This window comes from Apium graveolens, chromosome 6, assembly GCF_009905375.1.
Source record: "Apium graveolens cultivar Ventura chromosome 6, ASM990537v1, whole genome shotgun sequence".
Classification (NCBI taxonomy): domain Eukaryota; kingdom Viridiplantae; phylum Streptophyta; class Magnoliopsida; order Apiales; family Apiaceae; genus Apium; species Apium graveolens.
In genome coordinates, this window is record NC_133652.1 from 286,475,168 (window position 1) to 286,491,985 (window position 16,818).

The following is a 16,818-nucleotide window of genomic DNA, read 5'->3' on the forward strand; positions in this document are numbered from 1 at the left end:
ATAGGAATCTGGGGCTCTAAATCCTCCCACTGCGGAAGATCAACCATGTCAGGAATATCGAACATCGGAAACTCTAGTGGTGGAAAATCTGGTATCTCTGGCTCAAAATATGGAAAATAATCTGCAAAACCTGGTACCTCTGGGGGAGGTGGTATCTCTGGTGCTGGCCCAGGTAGCAATGGTGGAAGTGGTGGTAATGGAGGAAAGATCTGCTCTGACACTGGAGCTAATACCGGTGCAACCAGTGGATATGTCTCGGTCCGCTCCGTAGATGATGATAAAGAAGCCATCTAATATACATAACAATAATAACACAAAAACAATCAAATCACAATCCTAAAACTCATAACTTCTAATCACATAAACAGACAATCCTAACACTCTTACTTTTATCCTATCTCATTTTTCTATCTTATCTTAACCCTAACGTTCTTGTTTTCAAAGGTCAATCCTAAGCTCTGATGCCAACTATAACACCCTCCAAATCCGGGGTATAGATTTGGGGCATTATTAACAACAACTACAACTAAATCTGCACAAGCGGAATATAAATATAATAATTACCCCGAACTAATACTACTCAGGATCTTTTACGGGTTGAGTTGAAAACAAGAACCACATACTACACTTTATTACAAGCCCAAATAAATAAAACCTGTCTCAAGAACTCTCTTTGTTACAAAACTTTATTCTATCTACCATCTCACCACACAACTTTTATTCAAACTACACAAGACTTTTATTCAACCCAACATTGCTACTTATCCTGTTACACTTGATCTGGCAATTCAAAGCTCTCTTTGGGAATGGGAAGGAACACTCTTGATATAAGAGGGTCCCGCTGCTTGACTCGCTTCTTGACTTTGCGGGTCCTGATGGGTTTCATTCTCTACCTTAACTGTAAAACAATAGGAATAACAATAAAAGGGGATGAGCCAAAATTGCTCAACAAGCCTGCAACAATATATATAGTATAAAGAGAGAGAAATAAGTGAACCAATAAGCTGCTGGTTGGAACAACCATCTGAATCTGTATAGGATAGTAATTTGCCAATGCTGGCGAGTACCAAATGAACAAGACTGGAAACAAGAACCAACATATGCACTATAACCCGCTGATCAGTCAGGATATAGTGCGGATCTATACCCAACTGCATAGACCCAACCAACATAAAGAGTACTCAGGCAACTATGGCCTATTAAATAATGGTCTGGGTAAAACCCAACCCGTATAGTAACCATCCAGTCCAAGGCTTAGCATCCGGAACAATCGGAATGCTTTTACTATATCCCAACACCAGGATATACCAGAGTATATGTAACAAGGGTAAAAAGGATTGAAATATGAATAGGGAATTCAATAAATTGGGAGAAATCAAGAATCGAAATGAAATTGAAACAAGCATTAATAAATGGGTAACAGTGTATATGAACAATGATTATCAAAGGTAACTGATATGATAAAAGGAAATATAATTCACTATTCTGAATTTAGAATAGGGGAAAAACTTGCCTTGCGCGTACTTAACCTGGTTCAACTCACCGCCTTCTGACCCTAGCTTGCTCTGCCTTGCTAACACTGAACAAATCATGGAAAGATAGTCGTTTAGAAAACTTACTATATACGTGTATCTTGAATTGATATCACGCAACCTTATCAGTCTACCCATGTGTTTCTATCTGACTCGCATATATACACATACATTTATATAGCACATAGGTTCACATAAATACGTAAAGCACATAGCACATAAAGCACATAATCAATTTTAGACTTATAATTATTTTTAGAATCGATTCTAGACTCATACCTGCATTAACTAGCCCTATCTGATTTTATTATAATTTTTCGAGATTTATTCGACTCAAATATACCCCTATTAGGACCTATGAACTATTAATTATCACCAACCCACTCTCTTTTGGAAGAAATTATAACTTACAACTATTTTTATTGGATTCGTCTCATTTTTTTGAGTCTAGGGGTCTTCGTTTTGCTCAAATCGGACTAACGGTTGAATTATTATGAATTAAATAAGATTTAATTAATTAATAATTTAATTATAAATAATTAATTATAAATAAACAATCCTTAATTACATTTTTAAATAATTAATTAATAATTATTGTATTTTAAAATAAATAATCCCTAATTATTAGGAATTATTACTATTTATTACAAATTATTATTACTTATTCGATCAGATCCATTATTTATAAATAATCAATCGATTTAATTAACCGATACGTTATTTATCGAATAACTATGAATTATTCGAATTATAAACCAACTTAACGATTAATCACTCGTATAACTACGAGCTACTCGCAATTCTCGCATAATTATCGAACTATTATATTATTATTATTGAAACTCATACGATTCGCTAATCAATTAATTACCGATATATAATTATACGATATAAATACTTACCGCAATATTATTCGAATAACTATCGCTCGAATAATAATTCTAATTATCGAATCACTATTCGCATTATTAACTAATTATTAGATTATTAATCATATCACTTAATTATTTCTAATCCTTATTTATTAATTAATTACCTAATTATTAATTAATTACCCAATTATTAATTAATTAGATAATTAATAAATAATTAGATAAATAATTAAATAATTAATTAAATAATTAAATTCGAATTTATAATTTAATAGAATAATTTAAAAATTAATAATACTATTTTTCAGAATTTAAAACTAATTTTTATTTACTTTTTAGAATTATTAAAAACTGATTTTTAATATACTAAAATATAAATAAATAATTAATTTAATCAAAAACACAAAAACAGAAACAGGGGTTGGGTTTTTAGGATCAAACCCGGGTCGTTTCCGGGTTGCAAACCGGGTCGACCTCGGGTTATCGGGTCACGAAGAACAGCCGTCACCGTCCCAGAATCCGGCGATGGCGACGGGTTTCGGCGAGGCGAAAACGAGCCTCCTGATCATCGTTTCTCCTCCTTTTTGACTCCGTTCGATTCCCTAGAGTTTCAGCCGTCGCCCCACAGCGTCACCACCATTAGAGAATCCCCCCTCCGCCATCCCCGACCACAAGTCGAAGTTCTCCGATGAACTTCATCGGAAAACCGAGTTCCTCCAAACGTTAACCAAATTTGACGAAACTGGTGTCAATCGATCCCAAATTCAACGATCTAAACGACTCTAACAATCATAACATCAAACAACACACAGAAAATCAAACCCGAATTCGTGATTAAAACCCGAAAATTACAACTTTCAATTCGATCAATCAAACGTTAAAAACAATCACATAATTGAAAACTACAGATCATAAGCTTCAAAACGAGTACTCACATGACTGATTTGGACTCCGGAATCACCTTGAAAATCGACTTTAATTCTCCTCCTCTGTTCTTCACCAAACCCTAACCCTAATTCCCTTTTCTGATTTTCTTTTTATTTTCTGTTTTTTTAATTATAATTAACTGAAAAATTAATAGTAATTCAGGTATTTATATTTATGAAAATAATACCCCTAAGTAAAATTAAGGGTCTAATTACACTCCTAATAAAAATATTTGGCCCCAATTTTTATAATTTTTGGGTATCAATATTGAATTTTTCAATATCCAATAAATATAAAATAAATGCTAAAAATTCCCCAAAATTGTGAATATTACAAAAATACAAAGAAAAATGATATATGATAATTTCATGATCATATAAAATAAAAATGTAATTTTTGTGGGGTTTTTGGTACCCGAAGGGGTCCAGAAAAGTCGTTTTTCGCAAAAAAGGTCAATTTGTAAAACGTCTAGGGGTTCAGAATAGCGATATGGTATAGGGCATTTTTAATAAAATAGGGCCAATGATTTTGTTTGAAATACAGGCTTTTAAAACATAGTTTTGAGCTGTACAAGTTTTGATATAAAACATATAACGGACGATAAAACGCTCAATAAATATCCAAAACATGTTTGAATCAAAATAACCAACACGTAACACATAGCAGTTAGGGTTTAATGACTGAACACATTTTATCACATAATAATACACATAATTTATCATTATTATAATATAATACAAGCGTAATTTCTCGGTCGTTACATGTTGTGTGATGAAGAAATGAAGCAAGAGTGAGCATTACAGCTCGCAAGATAATATATAATGTAATCAATAATGCAAGTATCTAAATAGATAACTTACTGGAAACCTTTATCAAGTGTAAGGTAATTACTTACCGGATATAAGTTTAAAGGAAGATGAAGTTACCAAATACTTCACTATACTTATATCTTTTTATAAAACTACTTGAACTACCACCGTTCAAGCTATAATCAGTTTCAAAAGTTTATCACATAGGTGAGACTACAAGATAAGACTTGAATAGATTCATTCTTTGAAATATTATTGAATGAAATGAAGTTACGAGATACTTCATTAAGTCCCGATATATATATATCCATATATATCTCTCATACATTTCCTGAAAACCTCTGTCATGAAAAGTATAAACAGAGTTGTAATATCCAATGAATTTAGAATGAAGAGAATTTTGGCAAAAACCCGATATCTTGCTGATCAGGCAAAGATACCAATAAGTAACCTTTTCTACTGTAGATGGATGAATTCCTCGCCGGTCATCACCCTGGCCGCATTAGGACCTCGCGCTAGACCGTTACCCGGCCACTCACGCGTGGATGGACTATCACCCAGCCTCTTACACCTTCATAGACCGTACCCCGGCCTGTCGCTTATGTCGACTCAATTAGATGGACTTACTTCCCGAAAATTGGGCAAGTAATCAAATTGTTTTCTCAAAACAGGAACCTCGTTGCGAATATAAAATACACCACAGAGCCAGATCCCTCAGATTTTTGAGCGAGTATTCAAGTCCCCTTCGAAAGGAAGATCTTAAATTTGAAAACGAGTTTTGGGATCCGCTCTAACTTTTGAAATCATTTTGAAGACTCGAAAACATTTTTAAGAATGTTTGGAGTAATGCTGATTTAATAAAATAAATCAGTCCCGATATGTTGGAGAATATCTGAATATTATTATTTAAATAATATTCCCATAAAGGATAATCTTTATTAAAATAAATGAAGTAGAAGTTTTAAAAACTCATCCTTGAAACGAATAATAAATAACAAAAGATATACTTATACGAAAGTACGATCTTTATTTGAATAATCGAAAATAAGTTTGAAATATCGAAACATTATTCTTTAATAAAATAAAGAATATTATTTAATAAAATAAGCGGAGTCATAAGTCCTCGAATGAATATTCAAAATAATATTCATTAAATAAAATAAACGGAGTCATAAGTCCTCGAATGAATATTCAAAATAATATTCATTAAATAAAATAAAGTTATCGAATAAACCTTATTCGATTAATAGTTTTGAAAACTATTTATATATATATACATATACTATACTCGGAAACATCGACTCCCGGTTTAGAAAAATGTTTACCTTCGGGTCTCCAATACTAAGGGTATACGCAACTACTGCTTATCTCTAGCATAGGTATTATGCAACTTATAAGCATTTGAATCAACAATTAGATATCAAGATTACGAAACAGACATGCATATGTACCATATCAGCATGCTCCAATATATCGCAAGATTTGCTAATAACAATCATGCACTTATCACAAGATAATGCACATACATATACATCACAACAACAGTATAACGGGTAGAAAACTTGCCTGAGCGACTGGGGGTGGTAAAAGGCCTGGGACGAGTCTGGTAACCTATAAACAACATATAAGTTGGAATTAAACCAAAGTCGCTTAAGAAACTAGACTTTAACCAATTAGACTCTAACGTTCTCATAAGGTCGCTTATACGCTTAATGATTCACATAAGTCGCTCGAGTACCCTCGGCTCCACCATTTTTAATAAATTAACCGTTATGAATTTTAAGGCGACATTTTCGCGAATAATCTACCAACTGACCTATTAACCTTAAATAATTGTTTCATACTCCAATTAGTCATTTAAGGACCTTAACCAAGGTTTCAAAGTAAGGTGAGGGGAAATGGTTCGTTGGCGAAACGCTGTTACTTAAAACGGTCGTTTCTCCTAAACCGTACATCAGATTAAAGCAAACCACATATCAAAACGAAGCTCGTAACATGATCTATCTAAACATGGGGTTCTGAAGTTAAGAACAAAAACAGTCTATGGTAAATCGAGCATTACGACGGCTATGTTTATGCGATTACCAAAGTTTATACTACTCCAAATCAATCAGAAACCAACTTACAACCAACATTACAACCAAAATCCATCCAAACCTCACTACATCAGTCCATTACTTCATGTTTTATCCAACTCATTCAATCACAAACAAAAGTTACTAACCATACTAAGGTTCATTAACCAATAACCAAGATCTACAACTCAAACTCATTACAAATCCAACCAAACTCTAAATATACATGAATCATGCTCTCATGAACTATAACAAACAAAACCAAACCTAATACTCAAAGTAAAGTTAGGGTTTGGAGGGGTTATACCTTCCTTGGAGTGATTAGAGTAGCTAGGAAGCCTTGAGATAGCTTAGGAATGCTTGGATCTTAAAGGAAATCAAAGAAAATAAAGTTAGTAATCTTGAAAACACTATTCATCATCTTCTTCCTTGATTTATTGGAAGAGATTCATGAAGAAATAGAAGCTTAAACTCCTAGGATATGCTTATCTAATCATAAGGGACCTTGGGTAATTACCTTGCAATTTAACAAAGCTAGAATCTTGATTTTTGGAATTTTTTCTCCTTGAAAAGATGAAGAAGCCGAGAGCTAGATGTTCTTGGGAGAGTGTTTTCTTTGTTGAATGTTTTTGTGGTGGAAAATGAAGTGAATGGGATATTTAGATGATTTGTTGGTTAATTAAAGTGAGTGGAGTATGACTAAGCATGGCATCATCTTGGTGACTTCATCCTTTGTCACTTGTCATCACTTGGTGGTGGAAGCATCTTCTTATGCTAATCCTTGCTTAATTGCTTAATTATCATCCATAATCCTTGCATTAATCTCTCTTGCATTACTTGTCGTTTAATTGTTTTACGACTCGTTTATCGTTTGTTCTTGCTAATCGTTTGAGGGATCATATCCGGAATCTTATTACTTGGGTTCCCTTAACCTTTCTCCATATATTATATTGCTTTTATGATCCTCTCTTATAATCCTTGAATTTAAATCCTTTTAATCATGTTACCTTATACTCAATTCTTTCGGTATCTGGTGGATTTTCGGGAAAAATTAAAGTGTTCGAATTTGGATTCTGACGATCTTTACATACACTTATATACCATATAGAGTACTAATAAGATCTCAGAATATCAATAAAAGAACTGCTACATAGTGTGGCATGAAAAGTTTTCTTATTCAACAAAATCACAATTCATAAGGTTTACAAAAAGTCCAAAATTTTTGGGGTTATTACAAACATCAGCATCAACCTCATACATGCGTCCCTTAAATTCAAACGAGAAACCAGTATTTATGGCATTAACTAGAGTTATATCCCATACCTGCATTACAGCCCTGTATGATACCTTAGTAGGACTTGTGAGAGCATATCCAATTGGATATTGGAGTAAGAAATCCTGTATATCATGAAAAGATTGAGGAAACTGTTGATGTGTAAGTAGAGCCAAGTAGTTATTGGTTCTAAAAGCATTACCATGAATAATAGTATTTTGACTGAAGAAGGGTGAAAGCTCAGAAGATGACATGATGTTTGTAGGTGTTGAGGAAAGATGTTCGTTAGATGTGAATAGTGAGGCTATGTGTATGATAATATGTATCATAGAGGTTCTTGTGCAAAAATAAGTTTGCAAAACTTAGTTGTATATAACACACTTGGAGAAGAAAGCTTAGTGAATTAGTGTGACGCCCTCCAAACCCGGGTCAGAAGTTTGGGGTTCACAACACACACACACACTCAATATATATACCTTCTTATAAAAGTAATATATGTAAAGACCCTATTTACTATAACCATGGATCGCAACAAGTTAAAGTATGAAAACAAGCCACAACCTTAACTTTTATTACATCGTACCAAATCCCAACTAGTTCCGCTTACAACTGATAATGATACCATTCTTAAAATCTTACATAACTCATCTACATTGTAAAGCTCCTGCTAACTCGGTCCATCTTATCCTGGAATCCTAGCTCGCACACTGGACTGGGAATTCTCATTACCAACAATTTCCTTTTCAACTATAAAATAACATAAACAGATTTGCAAGAGTGAGCTAACTAGCTCAGCAAGTCACAATAGCAATACTTGAGGTTCAACAATGATCAGTTGAAATGATTCAGAAGAATCAAGTTTCTGGATAAGCAATGACTAGAATTGGATATTCTTTTCATTTTTAAAAACCAAGGTTAAGCTGATGATCAGTCACGCACTAACCCCGAGCAAGGCTCCCATCTTTGCTCTATATACTGGATCCAAGGCACGCATTGGCCTAATATGACCACGAATTTGGTCTGACCACGAATCTGGTCCACATTTATAAAACCATCTAATTCTAAAACAATTCAATATAATAACCATTGCAATTCAATAAAAATAGAATCATGATTAACATTGATAAAGAATTTATCTCAGAGCATAAAAAATTTCATAGGTATCACCAGGGTGTATCAAGGTGTAAATATGAAGAACGGCTTCAAACCTGATGAAGAATCAAGTATCTGAAGAATAATGGTTCAATAATAATACAGGGTATTGACCTTTGATGTGATAGGTATTCCAGGGTGTATTAGCTTGCAATATAAAACAAGATTTATTTTCAATACTAGCAACATGTTATGAGAAAGTTCAGAAATATTTGCAATATATCTCGAAGAAAGGTTCAGAAGGACTTGCCTTATCATAGATGATTTCCAACTTTACTTGTACTCATCTAACAGTTCTACTCATCAATCACTTTCCTTCTTTTTCTATGTCTTGCTTCTATTCGTCAATCACTTGCCTTCTCTTTCTACGCTTCAATTCTATCTACGGATCACTAACTTTCTTTTTCTATGCCTCGCTTACTCTGCTAGTCATCACAAGCATCTATCAATACTCAACCTCATACCATTCTAATCGTCACATAGACGTCATAAGCTTTTATCTATCCTTCGTTTTACCCAAATCCGATTTACAGATTAAAAGTTATGACCAAAACAGTCAAACAATAACCACATAGGCATATAACACGCAAGATATTCAATTAAAATAGTTTTTTAAAGAAGATTCGGGGTCAAAATGATTTTCCAGGTATTTAATACGAATTTTTGAATATGTTTCGGAATTAAAATGGATCTTCGAATCATTTTATAATAAAATAATAGGGTCCGAACACCTGAATCTGACTTTAAAATAATTTTATAATAATTATCGAGTCTTGAAAATAACTTAAAATAATATTTTAAAGCTCGAAACTATTTTTCAAAATTTTTAAATCAAAATAAAAAAATTAAATCTAATTATTAAATCAACTAAAATTAATTAATCAATTAATTATAAATTAATCGATTAATTATAAATTAATCGATTAATTAAAATAATTAAGAACTAATTAAAATTAATTAATAAAATAATTTCGAGTCCAGAACGGCTCCATAAGGTGCAGATCGGATATTTCGCTTCTCCTCAATCGATTCCTGACCTTTATTTTTATCGACTAACTCTGTATTGCTCGGATTTTAGCCGAGAAATCAAGAACACCGCCGGAGCTTCAATTTTCCGGCGAAGCCCTTCCAGGGGTTGAAAATCACAATCAAACACATGAATCACTATCTCTTTGCACGATCTATTGACTGGTATCACTTAATTCCACCCAGAATCAACGAATTAAAAGTTCCCAATTCTGATTAAGAACATTCAAACATTCAAAACCCTAATTTCAGTTTTCCAAAATCAAACATCAATTTCTATATGTTATTGAACTCGGTTTTTGACATATAATATACCAAAATGACCAGGAAGAAAAGATCTACATGTTTCTAGCATCAAATCACACAAACAACATCAAGAACAAAAATTCCTATTTAATTACTAAATAATTTGAATTAAATTAATTAAATAAGAAACTCACCTTGATTTCTGCACTAAAATGGATGATTGATTATGAAAGAACTTTTCGAGAGCTTTCATTTCATATATTGCACGCCCGAATCGGAGTTCGTTAACGCCTTCGTTTGTGCGTTTGATTATGAAGAACGGGATGAATTTTAAGGTTTTTCTTTAGAAACTATATAGTTTTACTGTTTGCAAATGATTATCTGTAAAAAAATACAATACTGTATTGGCTATTTATATTTACGCAATATTAGTACGTTCTGGATCGTATTGGATGGGTAAATACGTTTCTTAGCCGCTAAGTAACTATAAAAACGATCCTATCGGATAACGTTTTGGATAAACATTATCCTGTTTTGGATAAGCATTATCCTGTTTTGGATAAGCATTATCCTGTTTTGGATAATTATCAAAACCAGGCTTTTATAAAACTCTTTGTACGAAGATAATGTTATCGAAAAGGGTTATCGTATCGAAAATTTTGCGTCGGGCCGCGCACGGGTCAAACCGTTATCCGGATCGAAAAAGTCAAAACACGGAAAATGTTTGAAATTATCAGATTAAAAACGTAAAAACGGTTGAGGTTGGACAATTCCCGGCTTTAGAAAATGATTTTGTAATTATTCAGAAAATAATTAATAAATTCATAAATCAATAAAAAATCATATAACACTCCAAAAATTACCGGAAAATTACCTTAATCATCTATATTTTATTCTGTACATAATAAAATTAACATACTTATACTTTACCACATATAAACATCCACATAATAACACCAAGCATCAGATAATTCACCAAAAAATGACATAATAATCACATAATAATCATTTATCAATAAAAATAATTACACGCTATGTCCCAGATATTACAATTAGACTTCTGATAGAGGATAATTACTGAGGAATTGGAGTGGAAAGTGGAGTAATGTGCAGAATCAGTAACAAAGAACGCTCTTGTAGTAAATCGTTGTGTGACTTTGTTCAACAGTTTATCCACTTTTAAACAATAATTAAAAAGACAATCTCTTTTTCAGCATTAAACAATTTAGAAATCATTTTTCAATAATATTCTAAATGAAAATAAGTTGACCTGTCATCAGTATTTGGTACCTCTTATCTGTCAGGATTTGACAACGTCAGGATTTATCAATTCAAATTCATCAGTGTTTGTCAAAACAGCTCAAGCTTATCAGAAAACCATAATTTTAATCTCAAGAATCATCAAAAGATAGATATTAATAGTGTGATGTAGAGATTAACTGGCTACAATTAAGAACAAACACATGCATACACAACTAAAGATCATAGATTAGGTCTTGTAAGCAAAATAAACAAAACTTCATTAATAATTCAAGAGAGTACATTTCATGATTTTTTTTTGATTACATGCATAGATGATTACAAGAAAATCCTAGTTTAATAGAAAAACATCAACAGCCTTGGTCTAAGAAGCCTGACTAAGTTGATGGTGAAGAGAAACAGTCGTAGAATGTTTAGTGCTTCTTCCTGCTTTCAACAAAGAGGACAGCAAGACGAATGATTCTCTCTTGCTGTCGAAGAGTGTAGAGATGAAGATCTTTTTGGAATCCCAGAAAGTCATTTTTGATGACTTCTGGAAGTTGAATCCAGATGTAGTTTGAGATGGCATTGATGTGGTACGGAGTTTGCATTCCATCATGAAAGATAGTCACAATATTAGTGAAATGGTTGTAAAACTAGTTGAAATGCGCCATCGTTTGAGAAGAAAGGGATATGAGAAACAATAGTGAGGAGAGTGTTTTGTGTTTAAGAAAAGATGATTTGACTGAATGAGAATGATGGTTTAAATAACTGAGAGAGAAAAGGAATATCAAAGGACTAGGAGACTGATCAATTATTAAGTGTAGAGTTAACGTAATGATTTAACCAAAAGATGTCTTATTAAGGCGCGTCTCCCCTAGACTGATTTGCAATGATGACAATGATATATATTCATATATGCACATTTAGCAAATAAATTCACTTAATTTATCATGCATATAACAAAAGACACCAAAAATTCCTGATAAGTGGCATTTTATACCACTTAGAACGTCTTAAAATGGCTTAAATTGGTGTCTTGAAATCAAGTATTTTGTGTATTTGATGCGTTTTTCTAGTGTTTATGCATTTCAGGGTATTAGTTGCATTTCGGAGGAGGAATCATCAAGAATAAGCCTTGGCATGTGTTCACCATTGCGAGAGGAAAAGAACGGGCAGATTACGGCGAAGAAACGGAGCAAATCTGGATTTTTTCCAGTAGGGTCCTGCGCGCCCGCGCAGCAATGCTGAGCGGCCGCGCAGCAGCCTTGCGCGCCCGCGCAGAAATGCTGAGCGGCCGCGCAGGGTTGGGGAAAAGGATAAATTATTTTAGACTTCTACTTCTATTTGGCTTCCAACTTCTATGTAATCTGAGTTTTATGGGACTATTATATAAGTAGATTTGAGACGTTTTCACAGAGAGAATGAAGGATATTATGTTTTAGATTGTGTTTTGCGCAAGAAGCGAAGGAGATAAGGAAGAAGACCAATTTAGCACACTGCAGCGAAGAGGAAACATATTTTCTTGTGATTCTTGTTTCGTTGTAACGTTGGATGCTAGTTTTCTTGCTTTGACTTATTTACTCTTGTGACGTACTCTGTTTTAATATAATTAGTTTAGTTATTATTTTCTTGTGTTGTTTGTTATGATTTCATATGAACCCATGATGGCGATAAGTTCTATTATGGGCTAATCGTGATCATGGGGTTGCAACGGATTTATTATGGAATTCTTTAGTTAATTGTTTAATACTTTAGTGTGTGATGATTGCATGATATCTAGTATTGGTTGTGCGTATTCGTCTTATGTGCGTCGCGAACATATAAGATAGGGTGTTAATCTCTTGTGAAGCGACGGTGGATCTTGAGATTTAGAACTTGCCATGCTAGCATAGGTTCATGTACGTTGAGCATGATTAGTGGGTAATTCTAACAGTTTTATTTGCCCTATGTAATCAAAAGGAATAACTTGTGCTTAAATCGTTGTGTTGTCAATTTCTGTAGACATATAGGAACTCAACATAATTGATGACTATTCAACTTCTATCTTAATTGTGGATGTTTGGTAGAATGGTATTAGTACAATGAAAGTTGGCTTTTATCAGTTTCGTGTTATTCGATTAATGTCATCACTGTCACATGCTAAAGGTAATAACAATGGCTATAGAAGGAAGTAATAATGAAGTTGTGATCTCATGAGTGTTTTATTATTGATAAATTGAAGTGTTAGTTAAGTGGTTAATTAAGTAGTTAATTATAGTTAATATTTAATCAATAATTTTAAGTGTTATTATCTTAACATTGAGAAGTAGTCATACATTGGTGAGTGAGTTAAATTAGATAATAAATTAGTCTGAGTCTCTGAGGGAACGAACTAGAAAGTATTCTATATTACTTGCGAACGCGTATACTTGCGTGAATATTAGTGCGTGTTTTCGCCCTAACAAGTTTTTGGCGCCGCTGCCGGGGACTCGGCGTATTTGTTTAGTTTATGTACTTACCATCATTGGTCATTAGGACTCAGTGATTAGGATGTAGTAGTTAATTACTCTTTTCGGTTGTGTTTCAGGTACTTTAGCAAGCGTTTATGCAAACTCGTTCTCGTGCTCGCAAGAGGACCTTAGATACAGCTGAGGAGAAAGACGAAGTTCTTGATACTCCGGAGAAGTTAGATTTTGAGGATTCGGATTCAGGAACTGAGCAGAAAGAACCAGTAAACATGGGAGATCGTATTGTTCAAGCTGATCCAGCTCTTATGGATTTTTCTCGGCCTAAAATTGATGACATTCAGTCAAGCATCCTTCATCCGACTATTCAAGCTAACACCTTTGAAATCAAGCCGGGCACTATTCAGATGGTGCAGAATTCTATTTCTTTTGGAGGAGCGGCAACTGAAGACCCCAACATGCACATAAGGAATTTTGTCGAGATCTGCAGCACTTTTAAGTATAATGGCATGACTGATGAGGCTATCAAGTTGAGGCTTTTCCCATTCTCACTGAGGGATAAGGCTAAAGACTGGTTACATTCTGAACCAGCTGGGTCCATCACTATGTGGCAAGATCTTGCACAAAAGTTTCTGGTGAAGTTTTATCCAATGGCAAAGACTGCTGCTATGAGGAGTGCTCTTACTCAGTTTGCGCAGCAACCTACAGAATCTATGTGCGAGGCTTGGGAACGCTACAAGGAAATGTTGAGAAAATGTCCACATCATGGAATGCCGGATTGGATGGTAATCACTGGATTTTATAATGGTTTGGGGGCCCAATCTCGGCCCATGCTTGATGCAGCAGCGGGAGGAGCCTTATGGGCTAAAAGATATACTAAGGCGTATAATCTTATAGAGATAATGGCTGCAAACGAGCATCAAAACCCAACTCAGAGGATGACGTCAGGCAAGGTCGCAGGTATTCTGGAAGTTGATGCAGCCACCGCTATTGCAGCCCAGCTCCAAGCGCTATCAATGAAGGTTGATTCTCTGGCTACGTATGGAGTTAATCAAATAGCTATGGTTTGTGAGCTTTGTGTAGGTTCTCATGCTACGGATCAGTGTTCTCTTGTCAACGAATCTGTTCAGTATGTGAATAATTATCAGCGACAACAGCAGCCTGTGCCAGCGACCTATCATCCTAACAACAGAAATCATCCAAATTTCAGCTGGGGAAATAACCAGAATGCTATTCAGCCACCATATCAGCAAGGAGTAAGTAAACAGTTTAACCCACCTGGATTCCAGCAACCACAGCAGTATGCTACAAGGTAATCATATCCTCAACAGGGAAGTGCAGCTGCACCTACTAGTGCTGATTTTGAGGAACTTAAGCTGTTGTGCAAGAGTCAGGCGGTTTCTATCAAGACCTTGGAAAATCAAATCGGTCAATTAGCCAATGCAGTGCTCAATCGTCAACCTGGCACTCTTCCCAGTGACACGGAAGTACCAGGCAGGAAGGAAGCTAAAGAGCAAGTCAAGGCTATTACCTTAAGGTCTGGAAAAGTAGCTGATGCTGAAAAGGCAAAAGAAGTCGAAGCTGAAGTTAGAGATGAAGAATCTAAGCAAAAGGAGAAAGCGGCGGAACCAAGGAAGACTACTGTTGAACAAACTCTGCCTGAGGCTAATACAGGGGAGAAACAGCTCTATCCTCCACCACCTTTTCCTAAGAGATTGCAGCAACAAAAGCTGGATAGACAGTTCGGGAAGTTTCTGGAGGTGTTCAAGAAACTTCACATCAATATACCTTTCGCTGAGGCTCTGGAACAAATGCCTAGTTATGCGAAGTTTATGAAGACTATTCTTTCAAGGAAGGTGAAATTGGATGACCTTGAAACCGTTGCTCTCACGGAAGAATGCAGCGCTGTTTTGCAGCAAAAGTTACCACCAAAACTAAAAGATCCAGGAAGCTTCACCATTCCTTGCACCATTGGCAATCTAACTTTTGACAAGTGCCTTTGTGATTTGGGAGCAAGCATTAATCTAATGCCGTTGTCGATCTTTAAAAAGCTGGATCTGCCTGATCCAAAACCCACATACATGTCGCTACAATTGGCTGACCGTTCCATTACTTACCCAAGGGGCATAGTTGAGGATGTGCTCGTCAAGGTGGATAAGCTCTTCTTTCCTGCAGATTTTGTTATTCTGGATTTTGAGGAAGATAAGAAGATTCCCATAAACTTGGGGAGACCTTTCTTGGCTACTGGCCGTACCTTGATAGATATGCAAAAAGGGGAACTTACTATGCGGGTCCAAGATCAGGATGTGACCTTCAACGTATTCAAGGCTATGAAATTCCCTACAGAAGATGAGGAGTGCTTAAAAGTGGATGTGATTGATTCTGCGGTTACTTCGGAACTCGATCACATGCTAATGTCTGATGCATTGGAAAAGGCCTTAGTGGGGGATTTTGACAGCGATGATGAAGATAACAACGAGCAATTACAATATCTGAACGCTTCTCCATGGAAGCGAAAGCTCGACATACCATTTAAATCTCTTGGTACTTCTGACCTTAAGAATGCTGAAGGGAAGCTCAAACCATCAATAGAGGAAGCACCTACCTTGGAGCTCAAACCATTACCTGAACACTTGAGGTATGCTTTTTTAGGTGATTCATCTACGTTACCTGTTATTATTTCAGCTGACCTTTCAGGTAGTGAGGAAGACAAGCTCTTAAGGATTTTGAGAGAATTCAAATCGGCTATAGGATGGACCATAGCAGACATCAAGGGGATAAGTCCTTCATATTGTATGCATAAAATTCTGTTAGAGGAAGGTAGTAAGCCAACTGTGGAACAGCAGCGAAGACTGAACCCGATCATGAAGGAGGTGGTGAAGAAAGAAATTCTGAAATGGCTAGATGCAGGCATCATTTATCCTATTTCTGACAGCTCGTGGGTGAGCCCCGTGCAATGAGTACCTAAGAAAGGAGGTATCACTGTGGTCACAAATGAAAAGAATGAGCTCATCCCTACTCGAACAGTTACAGGATGGAGAGTATGCATGGATTATAGAAAATTGAACAAAGCCACAAGGAAGGATCACTTCCCTCTCCCATTCATTGATCAAATACTTGACAGATTGGCGGGACATGAGTATTTTTGTCTTCTGGATGGTTATTCCGGGTATAATCATATTTGTATTGCACCAGAGGATCAGGAAAAGACTACCTTCAC

General features: G+C 35.1%; 1 non-coding gene across 1 annotated transcript; it reads right to left on the reverse strand.

Annotated features, from left to right (window-relative positions):
• Window positions 1–14,263: 14,263 nt before the first annotated feature.
• Window positions 14,264–14,370, reverse strand: LOC141669479 (small nucleolar RNA R71). The gene has a single exon (XR_012553763.1). It is a non-coding gene; the product is annotated as a small nucleolar RNA R71 (small nucleolar RNA).
• Between the last annotated feature and the right edge of the window lie 2,448 nt (window positions 14,371–16,818).